This window comes from Macrotis lagotis, chromosome 3, assembly GCF_037893015.1.
Source record: "Macrotis lagotis isolate mMagLag1 chromosome 3, bilby.v1.9.chrom.fasta, whole genome shotgun sequence".
NCBI classification, from domain to species: Eukaryota; Metazoa; Chordata; class Mammalia; order Peramelemorphia; family Peramelidae; genus Macrotis; species Macrotis lagotis.
In genome coordinates this window covers 116,783,650-116,805,749 of record NC_133660.1, presented here as the reverse complement: position 1 = coordinate 116,805,749, position 22,100 = coordinate 116,783,650, and the positions used below count along the sequence as shown (strand labels likewise).

The 22,100-nt window shown below is 40.2% G+C and overlaps 1 protein-coding gene across 1 annotated transcript in view; it reads left to right on the top strand.

Annotated features, from left to right (window-relative positions):
- The first annotated feature begins 1,404 nt into the window (after nt 1-1,404).
- Nucleotides 1,405-22,100, top strand: part of FHIP1A (FHF complex subunit HOOK interacting protein 1A) — a 352,578-nt gene continuing 331,882 nt past the window's right edge. The window contains exon 1 of the mRNA XM_074229136.1: nt 1,405-1,476. The gene's annotated coding sequence lies outside the window, so the exon portion shown is untranslated. The remainder of the gene's footprint in view (nt 1,477-22,100) is intronic.

Sequence of the window (22,100 nt, the reverse complement as noted above, 5' to 3'; positions counted from 1 at the left end):
TTGAACAGCTGCGGAGTGAGAGCAGCTGACGAAGCGCGCGGCTGGGGCAACTGGGGAAAGGCAGTTTGTTGGAGAAGACTGCGGCGCCGAGCACGCCGGCGAGAGCAGAACCCGACACCGCTTTCCAAGCCGAGCGTATGTTCATGGCCACAAGAGCCAGTCACAGTAGTATGGAAAGGGTCGGCCTGAGCAGCCCCCCCGGCCTTGGGGAAGGAGCGGCGACCTGGCCTCCATTCAGGTTTCGGCTCCCTGGATGCCAAAAACAACCGACAAGAACTTTCTTGAAAAGTGGTTTGTAAAAGTTTTAAAACTTCAAAGTAAAAAAAAAAAGCTAAAAACAACGGTGCTTATGATACAGCCGCTGGGTGCAAATTCTGCTCTTGCCACTGGAAGGAATCCTTAGGAAGGGTCACATTTGTCCAGTGCCAGTGGTGGGGGCGGGTCCCCTTGGGCTGTCGTCTGTCCCGCTTCTTATTTGCCTTTCTGCCTTAGGAGGAAGCCGAAGAGAAGTCGCAGAAAGCCTGGTGGCGACCCAGGCGCTAGCAAGCCCTGTGCCCACTTTAGGACGGCCTCTGGCTGCCTGGGCTTGGGGCTCTAGAGCTGAAAGGGGCTTCTGCCAGCCAGCCAGCATTTATCTAACGCTTGGTGGGTGCCAGGCAGGCCTCCTGGTGAGGAGGGTAGTCGGGCGCTTTATCGATGCTAGCTCGTAAAGGCCAAGTCACAGGAGTGACAGGAGGGCGAGAGCGGGTGCATGCGTGCGTGTGTGTGTGTGCGTGTGTTTGTGTGTGTGTGTGTGTGTGTGTGTGTGTGTGTGCATGTGTGCGTGTGTGTGTGTGCGCGCGCGTGTTACAAAACGTTCGGAACGGAGCGCCTGCGGCTGGGGTGTCTTCCAGCTCGGGTCCAAGTTTCGGAGGCCAGCTCCTGCCTCCCTCGGCTCCTCCCTCTCCACCTCCGGAGCGGTCTGGGCTCGCGGCGCCCACCTGGAGGCCCGAGAGTCCAGGGGGCGGGAGGCGGCCCCTCGGAGCGGCGGCCCCTCGGAGGGGACCGAAAGCCGGGGTCCGGGGCCGGCCGGGCAGGACGCGGGCGGGCCGGGCGCGCACCCCGGAGCCGGCTGGGCAGGTTGCGGCCCCTCCTCTGGGGCCCGGGCCCCGAGCCGGGGGCGGAGGCGAGGGCAGGGCCTCGGGAGTGGGCGCGGCCCGCAGCCGGCCTGACGCACCTCCCGAAAGTTCCTCCCGGCTGCCTCCCACAGCCAACTTTTCCCCAGCGCTCCCGAGAGCGCGGCCCCCTTCTTCCCGGTCCCCCGCCCGGAGCCGCGGCGAGCGGCCCCATTCCGCTCCTTGCCGGGGACCCCCGGGCCCGACTCGGGGGTGCTCTCCTCGGGCCGCGCGGCGCGGGGCTTCTGCCCAAGGGATCCCGCGGCTCCTGGCAGCTGCGGGCGCGGAGGGGCAGCGGCACCTCCCCCAGCCCCGCTCCCAGGTACGTCTGCGCCTTTACTCTACTTTTGCCCCCCTGGGGACTTTTTTGGGGGGTGGGAGGGCAGCAGGGTGAGAGAGTCTGCGGGCTGCGCCCTAGGGCTGGCACCGCGGCGGCCGCCTGTCCTCCCCAAAAGAACTGCATCTAGGGTAAGAAGTGGCTCCTCCTTACCAGGAAGGGGCTGGCGTGCCGCGGCGGCTGGAACCCCAGGGGGCGGCTGTTACTGGGTTACAGCCCAGGGGAGATGGGGCACGGTTGTTTGGAAGGAGGTAAATGCCTTCTTTTCTCCCCTCCCGCTTCCCTGGTCCGTAGAGTTGGGAAGGAGGTAGCCTGAGCTCCGAGGAAGCAAAAAGAGTCAGGCTGCTCACCTTCTTTTGGCTATTCCACAGGCTTCCCTCTGCCCCCCGGGACCCTCTCCTCCTCCCCAAACAGACAAACAAACCAAGGAGGTGTAGCTGGGATTCGAAGCCACCTCCTGGGTGTTGTAGGGACCTGCAAGTTGAGTTGACAGACTTGTGGCCAAACTTCATAAAGGCCCTTGGAAAAGTGGGCCCTTCTTGGCAAGGGTGGCCCCAATTCTCTTTTTGCTTCGGATGTGGAGACATGAAAACGACTGCTGAGTTGGCTGGAAGATTTGTGGTTTGCCGATGTGGGTGACGGTGGCGGCAGTAGGATTTTTTTTCCCTTTGACCCCTGGAATCATGTCAACAGGCATGATGAATAAACCAAGCCCTCCCCCCTTACTGGTAGACAGGAAAGACAGCTTACTATGCCTTGAGAATAGGCAAAAGTTCCCAGGGGGGAGGTAAGTAAGCATCCTTATAGCAGCAGAGGAGAAAGCTCCATGGAGGGGGGAATGTGCCTCATATAATTGTACTGTTTTCCAGTAGATTGGAGAGGCTCTTTGGCCTCATGGCCTTGAAAGAGCCGTGCTACCTGGATCATCTCATTAGGAAGTCAGCTGCTCTGTTAATAGCCACAGGAACTCTGATGAAATTATATAGGTCATTGAAAATAATTCCTGCTTAATCGCCTTTATCCTTTTGATTAAAGAGAGAAAAGATTTCCTTCTGTAATGCTCTATGCCTGCTTTGCCAGGGTAACCTGCATGGCCTCATTCATTGGACACTGGTGTTCTGAACATGTTTGCTATTTCCTGCAAAAGAGCCTGTTTAGAATAATGTTGAGCCCCTGAAACTGGCAACATCCGGGAGTAGTTAACAAATGTCATTAGTATTGTAGTTGTTAGTGTTATTTTCACCTAGAATACTTTTCCTGTTGAAGTGCATTTCTGAAAGTTCTTAGTTTTTAAAAATGGCAGTAAATCCTTCTTATGGGAAGAAAAGGTTATTGTATTCATCATTGTTAATTGCTATTGCACCCTACTTTCCTTGGGGACAGATCTTAAGGGAATGTAAAGCTAGGCTAGGTAGCACTAAAAATATGGTGAGTGACAGAGACTGATCATGAATTGAGAACTGGAAGAAATTTTAGAGGTAACAGTGCAACCTCATTTTATAGATGAGGAAGATTTATAAGTAATTCTATATAAATTTAAATAAATATTATTAATAAATGCTTGTTGACTGCCACCCAGCTGGCAGAAGTAAACTTTGAACCCAGATCCTCTTTCTCCAAACCCAACATTCTTTCCACTATAGGACACTACCTCTTAAAAGTCTTTTGAGCTTTTATGAAAGAGACCAAAAGACTGTGGTCACCTCAGTTCTTTACATGACTTAATGTCTTATTCCCTTAGTCTGTATGACTATTCGGACTATTAGGTAAAAGGGTGGCACAGTGGATAGAGTACTGACCTTGGAGTCAGGAGGGTAGGAGTTCAAATCTGGTCTCAGATACTTGACTCTTACTAGCTGTGTGACCTTGGGCAAGTCATTTAACCCCGAATGCCTCACATCTAGTGCCATCTCCAGTCATCCAGATTCCTATCTGGCCATTGGACCCAGATGCTCCAGAGGAGAAAATGAGGCTTGTGATTTAGCATAGCACCTCCTTACTCAAATCCAATTCATGTGCTTGTTATGGCATCATCTCCCTGATGTTGTGATCATCTTCAAAAATGAAGGACATTAATGTTTTTCATTTTTTTAATAAAAAATGAAGGACAAACATTAATTAATGACTATTTGATCTTATTATTGCCCAAATATAAGTGAAAGCAATGTAGCCTCAAGTGTGAGTGAACCTTTGTCATAGGATCAATAGTGACTCAGTTTATGGCTGATGAAACTGAAGCCATGGGTGGAGCTGGAAACTGCTCACAGTTGCACATAACTTGGATTTGAATCTAGGCCCTCTGTCTCTGAATCTTGCTGATATACTAGAGTAGAGAGATAATATTCTTTGTATTCCAAATTAATGAATAGCATCATAGTTCTGTTCTTGGGGTCTCTTGGGTTTTGTCTAGCTCCATATCACTGAACTACTCAGTCAAAATCATTTTCTTTGTTTTTGGTTTTTTTGCAAGGCAATGGGGTTAAGTGACTTATCCAAGATCACACAGCTAAATTATTCTTTAGTGTCTGAATCTGGATTTGAACTCAGATCCTCTGGACTCCAGGATCAGTGCTCTATCCTCTGGGCCACCTAACTGCCCCTTAAAAGATTTTCTTTAGGAGAGAGCTTGCCTTGTCATTGCCTCTGTCACCTACTTACTATTTTGCATTTTGGCAGAAGGGATGAATTCTGTCAGCAGAGATAAATTCTCAGAGACTTCCCACATCATGTTCTTACTCATTGTATGTGGACTTGGGGAACTGAGGAGTACCTAACAACTGTTCCTTCAAATAATGGGGTACCTTATTTTTTAGAGAAGTGATACTCCAACAAAGTTGACCATAGAGTAAGGATTTTTTTTTTATTAACTCCATACAGTTGTTGTTGTAGGACTGGTAGGTGGTACAGACTTTTACTAGTTGTATCATCCTGGTCAAGTCACTTGCCCCTATTTGCCTCAGTTTCCTCATCTGAAAAATGAACAGGAAAGGGAAATGGCAAACCTAGTGTCTTTGCTAAGAAAACCATAAATCGGGTCATGATTGAAAAATGACTGAACAACAACAATTTGAAAACTTGATAATAAAGTTAAGGAGTTAAGATGATGGATATTTACAAGGTTTGACCCATGATCTGCTTATTACTTTGTGGTCAGAACTTTGCAGACTTTAGATTCACAGAACCACAGACTGTTAAATCTGGAAGGGAATGGAGTCATAGGAAGCAGCAGGATATAGCCAATAGAGATCAGGAACTGGTATTGGAAGATGAACTTCGCCATTTATTAGCCATGGGACCTCAGGCAAATCCCTAAAACCTCTTTTAATCTCAGTCTCCTCATCTGTAAAATGGGGATAATAATACCGTAAGACCAATAGACATAAACAGATAGCATTGTTACCTTGAGCACTTTGAGCATTTTGTTAAATGTAATCTTATCTTTTGTTGTTGTTATTATTTATTACCCCCAAACTCTCATTTTCCACATGAGTAACTGAGTCCCAGAGAGGTAAGAGAGTTTGTCTTTTGGCCATTTGACATGTTGCCAAGACAAGTGTCAATTCCCCCATCTCTAAACCCAGTATTCCCATGAATTTCTTTCATGTTTGTTGTTTTGTCTGATACCCTGAAGTCCTGATTCCACTTTCTGTATTCCTCACTCTGTAGTTCTGACAACTTCATTCTCATCTTTTTTGTCTGAATCCTTTTTTTTTTTTTGCTTTTGCAAGGCAATGGGATAAAATGATTTGCCCAAGGTCACACAGCCAGGCGATTATTGTTTGAGGTCACATTTGAACTCAGGTCCTCCTTGACTCCAGGGTTGGTGTTCTATCCACTGTGCCACCAAACTTCCGTGGTCCGAATCCTTATAATGTTGAGCTAGATTCATATTACATAGCCCAGTCTGCAATTTACCTAAGTATGAAACTTTGGATTCTATAAAATAAACCCATTCCCTACTATATCAATTTGTTTTTTAAGTTTAGAAGTGGGATAAATAAGGGTTCATTGTTGGTTTGTTTTCCTGGTGGTAAATCAGTTGTTCCTGGGTCCCTCAAGGTATCAAAATTTATTTAAAACTATTTTTCATGTTTCCATCTTCTTCAGTTCTTAATATGGTCATTCTTTTCTCACTTCTAGAAAAACCATTTCTTATATTTAAGAGGAAAAAAGAAAAAAACCCTTCAACAAAATTAAACCAATACATCAATCAAGTTCTATACTGAAGTAAAACTGTATTCCACAAGCACTGTCCCCTACCTTTGCCAAGAAGTGAAGGAGGTACATTCTCATATGTCTTCTTCTGGTACAAACTTGGTCACTATAATCGCACAGACTCCATCTATTTATTCTTTATCTATTTAGCTATCCATTAATTTATTCAACAAGTTATATATCCATGCATTTGTTTATTTGCTTATTGCCTGTTAACTTGGTGGTGATTATTGTTTTCTTGAATTTCTTATCAAGATGGAATGATTCATGATACTCACCCTGGGTGGGTGGGGGGGGAAGTAGAAGTTGGGCTTGAAGCTTGATGTACTCATTCAGAGAAACAGCTAGTTTTCTGGACCTAGATTTTCTTGAAATAAGTAGACTCTAGACCCATTCCCTCTATCTGTTTGGTACCCCTACCTTGCCTCCCCTTCCAACTTCCTACATGATTGACACCTACCTGTCTATATCACCAAACAGAGAATCTTGGCAAACTCTAAGACAGAGATTCTCCTCAATACCTTCTGGCAAGAGCCTGGAGTGATAGGTCCTTCTTCCTCTTCAGGACTGCCATATTCTACAGATTGTTTTTACTCAAGAAATGGAAGTTCTTTTACTAAAATATGGATGCATCATGCCCCTTGGGAGATCTGGTTTCCCTGCTGGCTGTGATGTCTCAAGTTATCTTCCCTAATATGAGTTAAAACATGCTGGATGAACAATAAGCTACCATTTCACTTTGTTTGCAAAGCACTTTATGTATATATATAAACACACCTATACTTTTTGATTTGATCCTATCACTGACTTGCATAGTTGCTACTGTTAATATATCATTTTACAAAAAAGGAAAGAGACTGTGAGAGGGTAAATGACCCAGGCAGAATTTGAACCAATTATGAACTATGAATCTATGTTCATTCTTTCCACTGTTTTTTATGCATTCATTCATTTTTAATCTTGATTTTTTCCAATTACATGTGAAGATAGTTTACAATATTCATTTTTTGTAAGATTGAGTTTCACATTTTTCTCCCTCTCTCCCTTCCCTTTCTCCTCCCCCTGACAATGAATAATCTGATATAGGTCATACATGTACAACTATGTTAAACATCCCCATATTAGTCATGTTATGAAAGAAGAATCAGAACAAAAGGAAAAAAACCATGAGAAGGAAAAAACATAAAATAAATTTTTAAAAGTGAAAATAATATGATTCGGTCTATATTCAGACTCCATAGTTCTTTCTCTAGGTATGGATGGTATTTTCCATCATAAGTCTTTTAGAATTATCTTTGATCATTGTACTGTTGAGAAGAATTAATTAAGTCTCATCATAGTTGATTATCATGCAATGTTGCTGTGCACAATGTTCTCCTAGTTCTGCTCACTTCACTTAGCATCAGTTCATGTAAGTCCTTCCAGGTTTTTCTGACACCTGCTCATGATTTCTTTCAGAACAATAGTATCCCATCACATTCATATATCACAATTTGTTCTGCCATTCCCCAATTGATGGGCATCCCCTCAATTTTCAGTTCATTGTCCCAACAAAGAGTTGCTATAAATATTTTTGTACACATCTCCAATGCTTTTAGCATCACTGACTGCTTTACTATTTCTACTATGTCTCCATTGCCCTAAAAGCAGCTGCAGTAGAATAAGTGTTTTTTTAGTCTCTGTAATCAAATCATTAAATTTTTTTAAATTAGGTATATATGATTATATATGTATTTTAAATCATATCTATGTAAATATATGATGACACATTGAGTGTATACAATAAGAGAGACCAAGAGAAAAGACTAACTAGTCAGTGTTGCTGAAAGCAGTAGAGTGAACTTTGGGAATGGGAGAGAGGAGGTGGCAGTGGGTGGGGGTTGGGGAGAGAACCTGGAGTTGTGATTTCTGTGGTGTAGTGACCTCTGGGGTGAGAAACTGCTCCTGCCAAGGAAATCAGTCCTGTTTTCTGCAGTGTGTAGGGTCACAGGCTTAGAGAGTTGTCTTGCCTGCTAAAAAGTTCAATGACTTGCCCAGGGTCCCATAGACAGTATTGGTTTTTAACAATAACATTTTTCCTCCTGAATTCATGTAGTATAGGAATGATTTTATTTAAGGGAAATTGTAATGTGTGGCTAGACAGGAGAGAGCATTGTAGCCAAAGATGCCATGTTTTGGGGGATCAGCTTTCACATGAGCTTCTTTGAGTTTCATTTCATGTTTTTCCCAAGAGAAGGCAGTAATTGGTAACAGCTGCAGCATCACTCTGCAGTTGTTGGATGAGCTACTAATTAGCTTTTATGGAGCACAGCTTAAGTTTTTTTTTTTTGAGAATTTTATTCTAGGGCATCCGATCAAGGTATTCTAAGACCACATAAGGTCTCTGTGTGTGTGTGTGTGTGTGTGTGTGTGTGTGTGTGTGTGTGAGAGAGAGAGAGAGAGAGAGAGAGAGAGAGAGAGAGAGAGTGTGTTCTAGCTGTTTCCTTTACAGTTATTAGAATTTACATAATAGGTTATTACAGGTCAATGAAATATTTTCACATGAAGATGTTCCAGCAACTCTTTTTCACATTTCCCTTCACATGTAAAGATAAAATAATAATTTTTAGGTAAAATTCCTATCTTTGGCTAATTTGAGCAAAAACATTTCACATATTGCTGGGGCAAGATTTTATTAGCTTTTCTGGATATTTGCACTGAAACTAGGCTCCATTATTACCCAAACCAGGGAGGTCATCATGTTCCACCTTCCAATACCTATGTCCTCTGTTACATGAATCAGGATAAGGTGAAAGTTTGAAGCTAATGATTTCAGTCTGGTTTTCTTCTGAATGTATCTAAATACAGAAGAAGCTATTAATATATATATATATATATATATATATATATATATATATATATCCATGTATACTTACTGGACCTAGTCAATCCTAAAAATAACATATTAGTCATTGTTTCTTCTTAAGAATTGTGCAAAAATAGTGTTACTCTTCAGTTTTGTCTAACTCTTCATGAACCCATTTATGGTTTTTTTTTTGGCAAAGATCCTGGAATATTTGCCATTTTCTTCTATATCTCATTTTACATATAAAGAAACTGAGACAAATTAGGTTAAATGACTTGCTCCAGACCTGGCACTCTATCCATCTAACTACAGAAATAATGATAAGAACATCAGAACAGTGAGGTAAATGGAATGAATTTGGAGTCTCAGAATTTTGACCCTGCCACTTAGTACCTGTGGGTCTACACATATAAGTTTCTTCAGCTATGAAATGAGGGAATTAATAACTGCTAAATCTCTTATTCAAGATTCTTGATGACCAGTAAACGTAACCACTCATTCTACTTCCTGGTATGGACATTTATTTGGCATTGCAAACAATTTAACCTAAGGTACTCTTGGGTTTTTTAAAATTTGTAATATAACTCTCACCTGTGACTCCAAGAAGGGATCAATTCTAAGCATATAAGGACTTCCCTGGTGGAGTGAGTTAATGAGAACGGTTAGAACTTGGTCAGACATCAAAGATACCAAGGTTATCCACTGCATCCGTAGCCATTGCTGGTAATCCTGACTTTAATCTTGCCATTGGGCTATTTACATGTATATTCTTTTTTTTTTAAGGTTTTTGCAAGGCAAATGGGGTTAAGTGGCTTGCCCAAGGCCACACAGCTAGGTAATTATTAAGTGTCTGAGACTGGATTTGAACCCAGGTACTCCTGACTCCAGGGCCAGTACTTTATGCACTGCCACACCTAGCCACCCCCTACATGTATATTCTTAAGCAAAGTACCTAATCTCTTTGGTTTCCCTGGTTTCCTTCAAATCTCAGATAAAATCTGCCCTTCATTTTCTCTCCGGTCCATTCTCTCTCTCTCTCTCTCTCTCTCTCTATATATATATATATATATATATAGATAGATAGATAGCATGTTGTCTCCCCCTTTTTTATCTTTGCTTTGTTATTGTATCCTTAGTGCTTTAGTAAATAGCAGAACTGGAATTCAGATCCTGCTTCTTGCATTCATACATTTGCTTCACCATTACAGGTTGAGGAATGGGGAAGCAGGGATGAAAGGCTGGATGGTGTCTTTTTGTTGATTTTTTCAAAAGTTATTCTTTAACAACTCATTGTCTAATACTTTGGAAGAGAACAACAATTTATAAACTCCCAATGAAAAACATTTACCCCTCTTTCCTCCTCCATGAATAAATTCCATTTGTGTCTTTAAAAATCAGAGTCCTTTCTCAATTTCTCCCTGCCCTTTTGAAACCTCCTTCAGTAACAAAGGAAAACTGGTGCCAAATCCAGCTAACAAGGTGACTGCACCTGGAAATTCACACACATATTAACTTTAAAGAAATTACTCAAGGACACAGCAACTGAACAGAGGCAGGGGAAAGTCAGTGAAGGTGACCTACACTTAACTAAACTGTCATTAGAAACAAGTAGTACATATGTAACATCATGACCATACATAGATTTAGAACTGGAAAGGACATAAGAAGTCAATCAGAGCAACCATCTCCTTTTATAGATAATGAAACTGAATACCAGCAAGGTCAAATGATTTGCCTGAAGTCACTTAGTAGTTGAAGAGGATCTGAACCCAGGTCAACTGACTCTAAATCCATCACTTTTTTCAACATGAAAGCTTTTCTAGAATTTTTCAAAAGTGTTTATCCTAGGAATTTTTTAAATTAAAAAAATGAGACTATTTTTCAATGTTCTCATTTGTTCTTCCACATTTTTTTTTGAGGAAAGGCAGAACACACTTCTGAGGTTTATCACTGAGAACATAAACATCTTGAAGATAAGGGACAGTGTCGGATGCAATGAACATTTATTAACCACCATTCTGTGCCCTTGAGAAATTGATAATCTAAAAAGGGAAGACAATACATAACAAAGCTGAAAAGGGGGAGAGGAGTTTACCCAACATGGAAGCATGATGAAGCCCTATAGCCAAAGTGAGAAATGATCTGAAGAGGTAAGAGTTTGAGAGCTGATTTTATTTTGCCGCAAGAGCAATTTCTAAAGATCACCAAGTCCAGGAAAGTATCAGGGTAGGAAATGATGAGAATTCTCCTTAATGGTTCTGTATCTGGGAAGAATTTTCCTTGTCATTTTGAGTTTTGCATTATCTCCTAGTTATGCTCTGTGAGTTGTGACACCTAATAATAGTCTGATGGATGAAGTATAGTACCATGGGAAGAGCCCTGGCATTGGACCCTGGACTTGGGTTCAAATCCTGATTGTACAGTTTGCATTGGATGACCTTGGGCAAGACTTAACTTGTCTAGGTTGCAGTATCCTTATTTGGAAAGTGAGGAGGTTGGACAAGAAAAATCATTCAGCTCTAGATACTATGATCAAATTGACAGTGTTTTATGTCAGTGTCTCCTTATAGGCAAATCAACTGTTGAATGGATTTTTATATATTCAACCTTCATATCCTGGTAGTTTTATGTTTCAATGCATATACATCCATTGGTTTCACCTAAACAATTTATGTCAGTAAATAGTAAAATTCTTGCAGAAAATTTGCAAGTTGGCCTTGAATTATTTTCAGGAATGCCAGTTAATTGTTATTTATTTAAGAAATGTATGTTCACATCTGTAATGTTTATTTCTAAATCATTTGGATGGCAGTTTAGTAATCTCATTGACTTCCCTGTATCTACTCCTCTCTCTTGAGCTTTTGCCTCCTTCCTTCCTTCCTTCCTTCTCTCTCCCTCCCTGCCTCCCTCCCTCCCTAGAAAACCTGTTTGTCCTCTATCCTTCTCTGTTTTTTAAAATTGTTTTATTTTATTTATATTTTGTTAAACTTTTCTCAATTACATTTTTATTTTTGAATGCTATTTTATTTTATTTTTTTTCCAATTACATACAAAGTTAGTTTTCAACATTCATCTTTTTGTAAGCTTTTGAGTTTCACATTCTTCTACTTTTCTCCCTTACTTTCCACCTCTCCATGACAGGGAATAATCTGATATAGGTCATACATGTATAATCATGTTTGACATATTTCCATATTAGTCATGTTGTGAAAGAAGAATCAGAATTAAAGGAAAGACCATGAGAAAGAAAAAAATTAAACAAGTTTTTATTTTTATTTTTAGTTTGCTTTTTTTGGCAAGGCAATGGGGTTAAGTGGTTTGCCCAAGGTCACACAGCTAGGTAATTATTAAGTGTCTGAGGACAGATTTGAGCTCAGGTCCTCCTGACTCCAGGGCCAATGCTCTATCCACTGTGCCACCTAGCTGCCCCCTAAACAAGTTTTTAAAAATGAAAATACTATGCTTTGGGTTTCATTCATGCTCCATGATTTTTTCATCTGGATATGGTGGTATTTTCCATCACAAGTCTTTTAGAATTATCCTTAATCACTGAACTGCTTTGTCCAACTTGTTGATCCATCTCATAATGGTGCTGTTAATTCATACAATGTTCTCCCAGTTCTCCTCACTTCTTTCAGGATCAGCTTATGCAAGTCTTTCTAGACTTTTCCGAAATTGACCCATTAATAATAATGTTTATCCTTAATTTTCGAAGAAGACTATGACTTCAGGGAAGTGATGCCATGACAAGCACATGAATTGGATTTGAGCGAGGTGATGTTGTGCTAAGTCACCAGACTTACTTTCTCTTCCAGTCAGTTATGAATCAGGATGACTGGGGACAGTCCTGGATGTAAAGGAAGTGCCCAAGGTCACACAGCTAGTTAGAATCATATCTAAGGCCTGATTCAAATTTCTGCTCTGAATCCAAGACCAGTGCTCTATCCACTGCACCACCTAGCTGCCCTGGCCCACACATGATTTCTTCCAGAACAATTATACTCCATCTCATTCATATGCTATAATTCATTCAGCCATTCCCCAAATGATGAAAATTCCCTCAATTTCCAATTCTTTGCCAATACAAAAAGAGAGGCCATAAATAGTTTTGTACACATGGGTTTTTCCCTTTTTAATGATCTCTTCGGGATAAAAGTCTAGAAGTGATAATCGCTGGATCAAAGGAAATGCAGTTTTATTGCCCTTTGGGCATAGTTCCAAATTGCTCTCCAGAATGGTTGGATCCATTTATAATTCCACCAAAAGTAAATTAGTGTCCCATTTTTCTCACATCCACTTCAACATTGATCATTTTACACTTCAACATTGATCATTTTCCATTTTTTGTCATTTTAGTCAATCTGATAGGTGTGAGGTAGAACTTGAGTTGTTTTAATTTGCATTTTTCTAACCAATAATGGTTAAAGCATATTTTCATATGACTATTGACAGATTTAATTTCTTCATCTGAAAACTGCATATCCTTTGACTATTTATCAATTGAAAAATGACTTATATTCTTATAAATTTAACTTAGTTCTCATATCTTTCAGAAACAAGTCCTTTATCAAAAATACTAGTTATTAAAAATCATTTCCCATTTTTCTGTGTTCTTTCTTATCTTGGTTGCATCGGTTTTATTTGGGCAATATTTTTTTAATTTAATGTAATAAAAATTATACATTTTGCATTTTATAATGTTCTCTATCTCTTGTTTTGTCATAAACTCCTCCCCTCCCCATAGATCTGACAGATAAATTATTTTTTTGTTCTCCTAATTGGGTTTCCCCATTGCTCTTTTGGAGCTCTCTAAATCAGTGTTGGATTTAGTGAGGACACCTAAGTCCTTTAGTTCCCTGTGGCCAGAATTCCTAAACTGCAGTGATCCATTTGCCTCAGTCTCCCTAGAAAAAGGGATTATTTGAGTGATCCAACACACCCAGTTACCATGGGTCTTCTCAGTAGCTTGTTTTGAATTGTAATACTGAGTAAGAGTCATTGGCAATCTGCCCTAATTATGGGGGCTGAACAAGATTGATTCAGGTGTTTGTCTCTCTTCTGATGATAGACAACCTTCTTTATTTTGTAACTTGTCCTCTCAATCTTGGCCCATGTGATTCTGACTCTGATTTCCTTGTTAAAGACTTCCTGAGTTGGTTTGTCATTAAGGAGTGGTCGTTCCTTCCAGATAAATCACAAGTGAAAAGGCCTGGCTGAACTTCACCTCATGCTTGACTCATCCATTTGTCCTCTTAGCTTTAGTAATACAGCTATGCCAGGCGGAGGCTGAAGACTACACCTATAACCTGTGTGCAGAGACTTTCAAAATCAGCATCTTTTTCCTTGACCTTTTGAGTTCTGGTCCTGTTCTAGTTTTGAACATATAACATGGACAGTTCTATTGGTTATTCTGCTACCACATCAGATTCAGCACCACCAAATTCTAAAATTCATCAGGGCTTATTATTAATTATTATTCTTTCCCAATCATACACACATCAGGCTAAAAAAATGACTTGGTATTCCTTTCTCTCCCTTGCTCCCAATATTTAACTAACCACATAATCTTATTGATTCTTCTGTTGCAATAGTGTTTAGGATCATAGAGTAAGGTTTGAAAGGGACCTTCAAGGTCATCTAGATCAACCCTTTTCTTTACAAATGGAATTCCCCTGGGGTGAAGTGCCTTACCCATTCATTACATGTGATGTAATATTATAGATGAAAGAGCTAAGATTTGAATTCAGATCCTCTAACTTCAGTTGGGTTCTCTTTCCATTGTGCCAAGCTGGTAGTCTTTGACCCTACTGAAGGTTCATTGAAAGAAAGATTATGTCTTATACCTCTTTATATTGATAGCAGAGCACCTTCAATAGTGTTCTATAGATACAAATAAGCATTTGGTGGGACTTCTGTTATGATCTCATTGCTGGGGCCTAACCACTACTTATGTCATTACCTAGACTGTTGCAATGGACTCTTAACAAGGTTTGATGCTTTAACTTTGCCACCTCCCTCTACCCTTGTCCCTCCCCCTGTCCCAAATAGTAATGACTCATATTTAGACAACATTTCATTATGGACAAAGCCCCTTCCTTCTTGAATTCTGTAGGGTAGGTGGTCCAAGAACTATGTACCAAATATGGCTATTTGATCATTCTAAAGCACAGATCTGACCAGTGGCTTCATTAGTCAAGAGGCTTGAGGGACTCCCAGCACTTCCAGGGTGACCCTTCATCCATTCCTCAAACTTGCTTCATTCTGCTTTGTAGTACAATATTCTCCTTCCTGTGCACTCTGTGTTTCAGTCAAACTGACCTGCTTGTTCCCTAGGTGTAGCTCTCCATCATCTCTTGACTTCATGCTTCATGACCAGCCCCCCAGGGCCCAACTTTGATGCTATCTCCTACAGGCATTTCTGATCCCTCCCCTTCACCCAACTAATTTGTATTTATTCCATTTATATTTTGCATTTCCTGGTATATGTGCTGATTCTCTTTTCTTCCCTCCTCAATAGAATATAACCTCCTTAAAAGGAGGAACAGTTTAGTTTTTGTGTTTCTGCTCAATAAATGTTTATTGGATGGAATTATTCCTAATTTGCAGGTGAGGAAACTGAGACTCCATGTTTCCATAGTTTCAGATCCAGTAAAGTGGAATTTGAACTCAGTCCTTGTAACTCTAAGTTGGAGCTGTTTTGACTGTGTCACTGTTCGAAAACGTTCACTGGCTCTGTCGTTTTAGTTCTTGGTTGCCAACCTGGGGGTCAGGGAATTGCAGGTGTCCTAGAATCTCTGGGTGGTCTAAGCATCATCATTTTAATGTTCTTTTTTTTAAGCTCCAGCAAAATATGAAACATGAATAATGGGCTGTTGTGCTGACAGTTTTATGTTATCCATGCTTTGTTTGTGTTTAACAGGAAGCATTTTCCCCCGGCCTTTCATAATGACATTACCTTTTCTCTCACAGTTTGTCCTCCAGATTGTTTACTCTCCAGTTTCATGAGGTGTCAAATTAACTTTACTGGATAGAGTAGGGATTGATTGGAGTGCTACTGAATTCATAAGAACTTTTTTGTCTTAGTATATTTTTGCAATCAACAAATTCAAATGATGTAACCACTATTGTGTTGGGATCCAGAAAACATGAATTTTTAAAAGGGAGCTTTTATATTAAAAAGCTTGGGAGCCATGAATCTATAGGTTAAAATGCTTCTTGTTTTGTTATTTGGGGTGGTCTCAGATTATTTCCCACCAGATCCCTAATTGAACTCTCTTAACAACACCATACAAAGAAATCATACTTACTCTTTGTTTCCCTTCACTGTCCTCCTCTTTCCCTTCTTTTGAAATGAAAACTGCCAAGGATCATGATGAGACCTAGTCTATTCAGGCAAATTCAAGACATTCCTTTTGCAACTTGATTTTTTTTTACTCCATGTATCTGCTTTTTCTTTGAGAAGGAAATAAGAAACAGGAAGCAAATGAGAAGTATCTACAGTGTTTTTTTTTTTTTTTGCTAAGCCCTTTACAAATATTTGATCTCATTTGATTTCATTGCATCTCATTTGATCCTTACAACAACCTTGGGAGGTGGGTGCTATACCTTTAATTTATAGTTGAGGAATTGAAGCAGACAAAGGTAAATCACCTGCTCAGGTTCATACAGGTATTAAGTATAAGGCTGAATTTGAACTCTGGTTTCCTCTCCTGACAAGAAATGATCAGGTTTGACTAACTTAAGTAGTGGGAGTAGTCTTGACTAGAATGCAAGCTTCTTGAAAGTAGGTATACACTTTTTAGAACATTGGACCTAGTATAGACACTCGAATGTGAAAGGGCTTCAGTAAACTTTTTGTTTAACTGAATCATTCACTTCTTTGTGAGTGTGTTTGTTTGTATTCCATTTACTTATATGGACTTGGAGTACCCTCTATGATCTTCAGGCTTTTATCAGATATATTTGCCTTAAATATTATACTGATTGTGCTATTTCAATTATACTTTTTTTTGTTGGGAAGATTTTTTTAAAGAATGTAATCAAGCATAACTCTTGTCCCAAATAATTTTTTTTCTATTTAACTAGGGTTACGAGAGTATCTTTTAGATTCCATCTGTCATGGAAGCACTCCCCCCCAGACAAGTACTATCATATCACAGTAGGACTTAGTCTCTGCTGGTCTACACCTTCTCTACCCTCTTCATGATCAATCTACTGCCAAACTATTCTTCCAGTAGGTCTAGCTTATCAGAATTCTTGATTGGCTTCCAAATTAAATACATATTCCTGTTTGCAAACATTCTAGCATGGAAGTATTCTCATCTGACCCCTCCTGACTTCTACTTAAACTACTCAGGTCTAGTAATTTCTTGTCAGCTGTCTAGTTTTGTTTTTAAAATTATTGGGTTCTTATTAACTCTTTTTTTGTTTTCGTTTTTGCAAAGCAATGGGGTTAAGTGACTTGTCCAAGGTCACACAGGGAGGTAATTTTTAAGTGTCTGAGGTCTTGAACTCAGGTCTTCCTGACTTCAGGGCCGATGCTGTATCCATTGTGCCATCTAGACACCTGTGCTTATTAACTCTTTTTTTTTTTAAATTTTTAAAATTTTTTTTAGGCTTTTGCAAGGCAATAGGGTTAAGTGGCTTGCCCAAGGCCACATACCTAGGTAATTATTAAGTGTCTGAGGTCGGATTTGAACTCAGGTACTCCTGACTCCAGGGCTGGTGCTCTATCTACTGCACCACCTAGCAGTCCCACTTATTAACTCTTAAATCTCAAGGTAAGATCCTTCTGTATAGTAGAACTGTAGATTTGGCAGTCATTGACTATGTCAGGGACTTTGTATATCCTAAAGAGATGGACTAAGGGCTGAGAAGGTGAAGTCAAAGATAGTAGATGTTATTAATGCTGCCATTATCCCCTTTACCTTTCTGTGACCAATATCTCAGGTGGATAGTAATGCAACTTGATACACAATGCTTCCCCAGATGAGAACAGACGTAAAAGAAAATAGGGAATAAAGTGATCTATGGTCTCCCTCCCCCGCTCTTCCCAGTCCCTCCAGAGTTTTCTGGCACCTTTCTTGTTCTTGCTACTTGTCATCACATTTATAGCTGAAGCAGTATATGAAAGACCAGTTACAAATTCTAGCCCAGAAATCTGACTTTATCTTGCTTCTCTTTCCTGTTTAATTTTGTTGTTGTTGTTGTTGTTGGCTCAACAACAAACAAATTCATCAACAAAAATGCCAACAACAAAATGCCATACCATTTGAAAATTTCTTGGCAGAGATACAAGAGTAATTTTGCCATTTTCTTTTTCAGCTCATATTATAGGTGAAGAACTGAGGCAAACAAGGCTGTGACTTGCCCAAGTTCACATATCTAGTCAGTGTCTGAAGTCATGATATGTCTTCCTGACTTTAGGCCTGGCACTCTATCCACTGTACCACCTAAAATAGACTTCTTTGTCTAGGCTTTATACAAATATTGTTGATCACTTATGTCTGATTCATCATGACCCATTAGACTGGAGCATACCAATACAATCCGTAAGGTTTTCTTTCTAAAGATCCTGGAGTGGTTTGCCATTTCCTTCTTCACTGGGCAAATAGATTAAGTGACTTGCCCAGGGTCACACATCTAGTAAATATCTGAGGCCATATTTGAACCTAATTCTTCTTGACTCCATGCCCACCCAAGAGCCACCTAGCTGCCTGTTTGTAGGCAGTTGGAGTGTGTAAGAGAGGCTGATACCCTCCTTATTAATAGACTCTGCTGCCTTCTTGTTCTTGCAGCTCAATTGTCTTTCCTGCTTCCCTGATTGTGGTAAATGACAAGTTCTCACAAACCATTTTTTCCCCTTTTGAAATATTCCGTCATGGAGAATTGTTCTTGTGTAATATTCTTAAATATTCATTACTTTGACTTTAAGAGAAATGTCAGCACTTAGACTTCAATCTGTCACTGACACTTTCAGAGGAATAGGCTGGCATTTTTTATTCCCTAAGAGCTGACTTCTACCATTTTTTAAAAAAAATTAATACATTGAGATTTTAAGCTGCTTGAGGGTAGGGGCTATATCATTAAAAAAACTTTAAATATAACAAGATCCTAGGATCATATTTTTAATGGGAAGGAAACCAAAGGAGATAGAGGTCTGATAAATTAGTATTGTATGTGCCCCACCTTACGTTCCCTCTGTGTGGAGGAGGAGGAGGAAGAAAAGGAGGGAGGGAGGGAGGGAGGGAGAGAGAGAGAGAGAGAGAGAGAGTAATCTTTGCTTGTAGTGGGCTTATTTTCAAGTGAAGAACACTACATATGTGAAACAGAAAATTGAATGATATAAAATTGTATTGGGCAGAAAACAACTGAAAGGGATTTTACAGAAACATATTTGTTCTGACTTCATCAAGGGAACCTAAACAATTCTGGGATTAAAATTGGAAAATGACAAAGATAAGTCAAAGAAGGAAGAAGGGTATATAAGGTGGAAGGGTAGAGGAGAGTAGAACATAAGCAAAGGTATAGTGAGTCTGCATGTTTGTGGGTTTTTCAGTTTGGGGTCCAAAGTGATGGGAGGGTGGATGGTTTGTGTTGAGGAATTCCCTGAAAGAAAAAAAAAAGGCTAGCTTTGAAAGGTGCCAAATTGATTCTAAATGTTAACCCGAGTATGACCATGGTCCAGTAAGGGGCACCTCTATACCAGTTTTGTGAGTTCATTCTCTGGGTAGCAGGGCAGCAAAGTGGAGGGAGAATCAATCTAGTAGTCAGGAAGACTTGGGTTGGAATTCTTTCTCTATCTAACATATAGTTTTGCATGTGAATGGAAAAAAAAACCCAGAGTATGTCTGCATGGGAATGTGGGTAAGTCACTTTGCTTCCTCCAAAGGTCAACTCATGGTCCACTTTGCACCCATAGTCTTTTTTTTTTTTATGTTTTTTTGCAAGGCAATGGGGTTAAGTGGCTTGCCCAAGGCCACACAGCTAGGTAATTATTAAGTGTCTGAGGCTGCATTTGAACTCAGGTACTCTTGACTCCAGGGATGGTGCTCTACCCACAGCGCCACCTAAATGCTGCCCCCCCCCCCCCCCCGGCCCCCATAGTCTTTCCCTATCCTCAGTTGCTCTCCATTCACATTCCCATATACTTGCTATATATTTTATATTTACTTTATTTTTATAGATTGACATGTATATTTAATGATACTTCTCTAAGTTTAGAATTCCACTAAGGTGGAAGAGCTCCAAGGGCCAGACCCCTTACAGATGAGTGGGTGTATTTACTTTTTCTATGTATTTGTTGTGTCCTCTCCCTCCTTCAGTGAAGGGCCCATTTTCTTTTGTTGTTGTAGTTTTGTATTCCTAGGTACCTTGGTGGTGCAGTGGGGGGAAAAAACACCTAAACTGAACTCAAATCCATCCTTAGTCCTATGCTGGTCCCATGACCCTAGGCAAATCCCTTGACCTCTATCTACTTCAGTTTAGTCATCTGTAAAATGGAGATAATAATAGCACCTATCTCCTAGAATCAAATGAAATTATATTTATAAAGTGCTGGCTATTATTATAAGCCATTATTTCCAAAGCCCAACCCAGGATTTGGCACATAATAGGCAGCAGGTACTTAAGAGTGTTTATGGAATTGAACATTAATCTCTTAGTGCTCCAGTCAACTCTCTGAGGTTACAGAGGAGTTGCCCATAATTGTCCAGGGAGTTTTCACATTGGAATTTCCTTATACCCACAAAATCACAGATCTATTCCTGGCCATTTTGCTCTCTTCCTCAAATTCTTTGGGCTAAGTAGTCCCTTATCAGGTATTTTGGTCTGAATTTATAAGTTGAAAATAAAAATTCAAAGGACCTTGAGTCTTGCAAGTATGGGAAATATAATAATAACTTACAGCTCTGGGAGCTAGGTGAATAGGCACAGTGAACAGTATGCCAGGACTGGAGTTTGAAAGACCTGAGTTCAAATCTGCCTTCAGATACTTAGTAGCTGTGTGACCCTGGATAAATCACTTAATCTTTTTTACCTCAATTTCCTCATCTGTAAAATGAACTGGAGAAGTAAATGGCACACTCCTCCAGTATCTTTGCCAAAGTAAAGTCCAAATGAGGTCAGCCGCAAAGAAAGTTGGATAGGATTGAAATGACAAAACATCAACAATGAACAACACAGCTGGTCTAGGCCAGGTAGACCATTTCCTAGTCATATGAAAATCATTTGGGAAAATCATTCCAGTCCTTAATTTTCACATCTTTAAAATAAGGGAGATATCGACAGGTCCTTTTCAGTTATGAAACCTGTTAGGCTTCAGATTCAAGAGACCAATGAGATGCACAAGATCACCAATTTAAAACTGAAAGGTACTTTAGAGATCATGTGCATCATTCAACAAACAAGGAATCTGAGGTCCAATGACATGCTCAAGGCTAGAACAGAAGTTAGCCTTAGGTGTTTGCACCTTGGGTTTTCCAACTGTAAACATTGTTTTTAATTTTGCAAAGCATTCTAGCTCCCAGCTCATTTTACAGATGATTCTCTGTTTGTTTGTTTGTTTGTTTCTTCCTTTACTTCTTCCTTTCTCTTTTTTTTTTAGTTTTTTTACAAGGCAAATGGGGTTAAGTGACTTGCCCAGGGCCACACAGCTAGGTAATTATTAAGTGTATGAGACCGGATTTGAACCCAGGTACTCCTGACTCCAGGGCCGGTGCTTTATCCACTGCCCCACCTAGCTGCCTTCCCCCCCCTCCCCTCCCCTCCCCTCTCCTCCCCTCCCCTCCCCTCCTCTCCCCTTTCTTTCTGTTAAGACAAACAAAATTCAATGAATGCTGTTTTCTGTATAATGCAGCATCACACTGTATGACTTGTCTGGGTCTCCCCCCCCTCCCCCAGAGGCTGGCAAATGTCTGATTTACCCCACTTTTCTCTTCACCATAATAAATATAATTTAGAATTTTCACAGTTCTGACTCAGAGTTCTAACTCAGAGTTAATTTCCTAGGGGCTAGGGGAACATCAAACCATGGTCCTAAAAGAAATCTTCCTCCTTAAAAGACTCTTGTCTATGGTTCTATTACATCTTTTTGAGTTTTAAATCTCTATTTTCAGTTCTGGGGAACATGGTACAAATTGTACCAGTTTGGTGTTCTGAGATCCTAAGGTATTAGGGGAATTCATGAGGTGATCCCTCTGATTTAAAGAGCATATCAGGGTAGGGGATTATTACTTCTCCTTTTCTAGTCCATCTGCTCTCTGAAACTATCCAGATTTCTTAAGCAGTATTAATCTTAGAAATTTTTCCTGACATCTGGTTGAAGACCTGCTACTAGAAGCATTCTGCTTTTCATAGGATCAATCAGTCAGTCAATAAACATTTATTAAGTACTTTTAGGTGGGACAGTAGATAGAGTGCTGACTTTGGAGTCAGGAGGACAGGGGTTCAAATCTAGTCTCAGACACTTGATATTATTAAGCACAATATGCTAAATACTAGACTTACAAAGAAAAGTAAGTAGCTTCTTTTAAGGAGTTCACTATCTAAT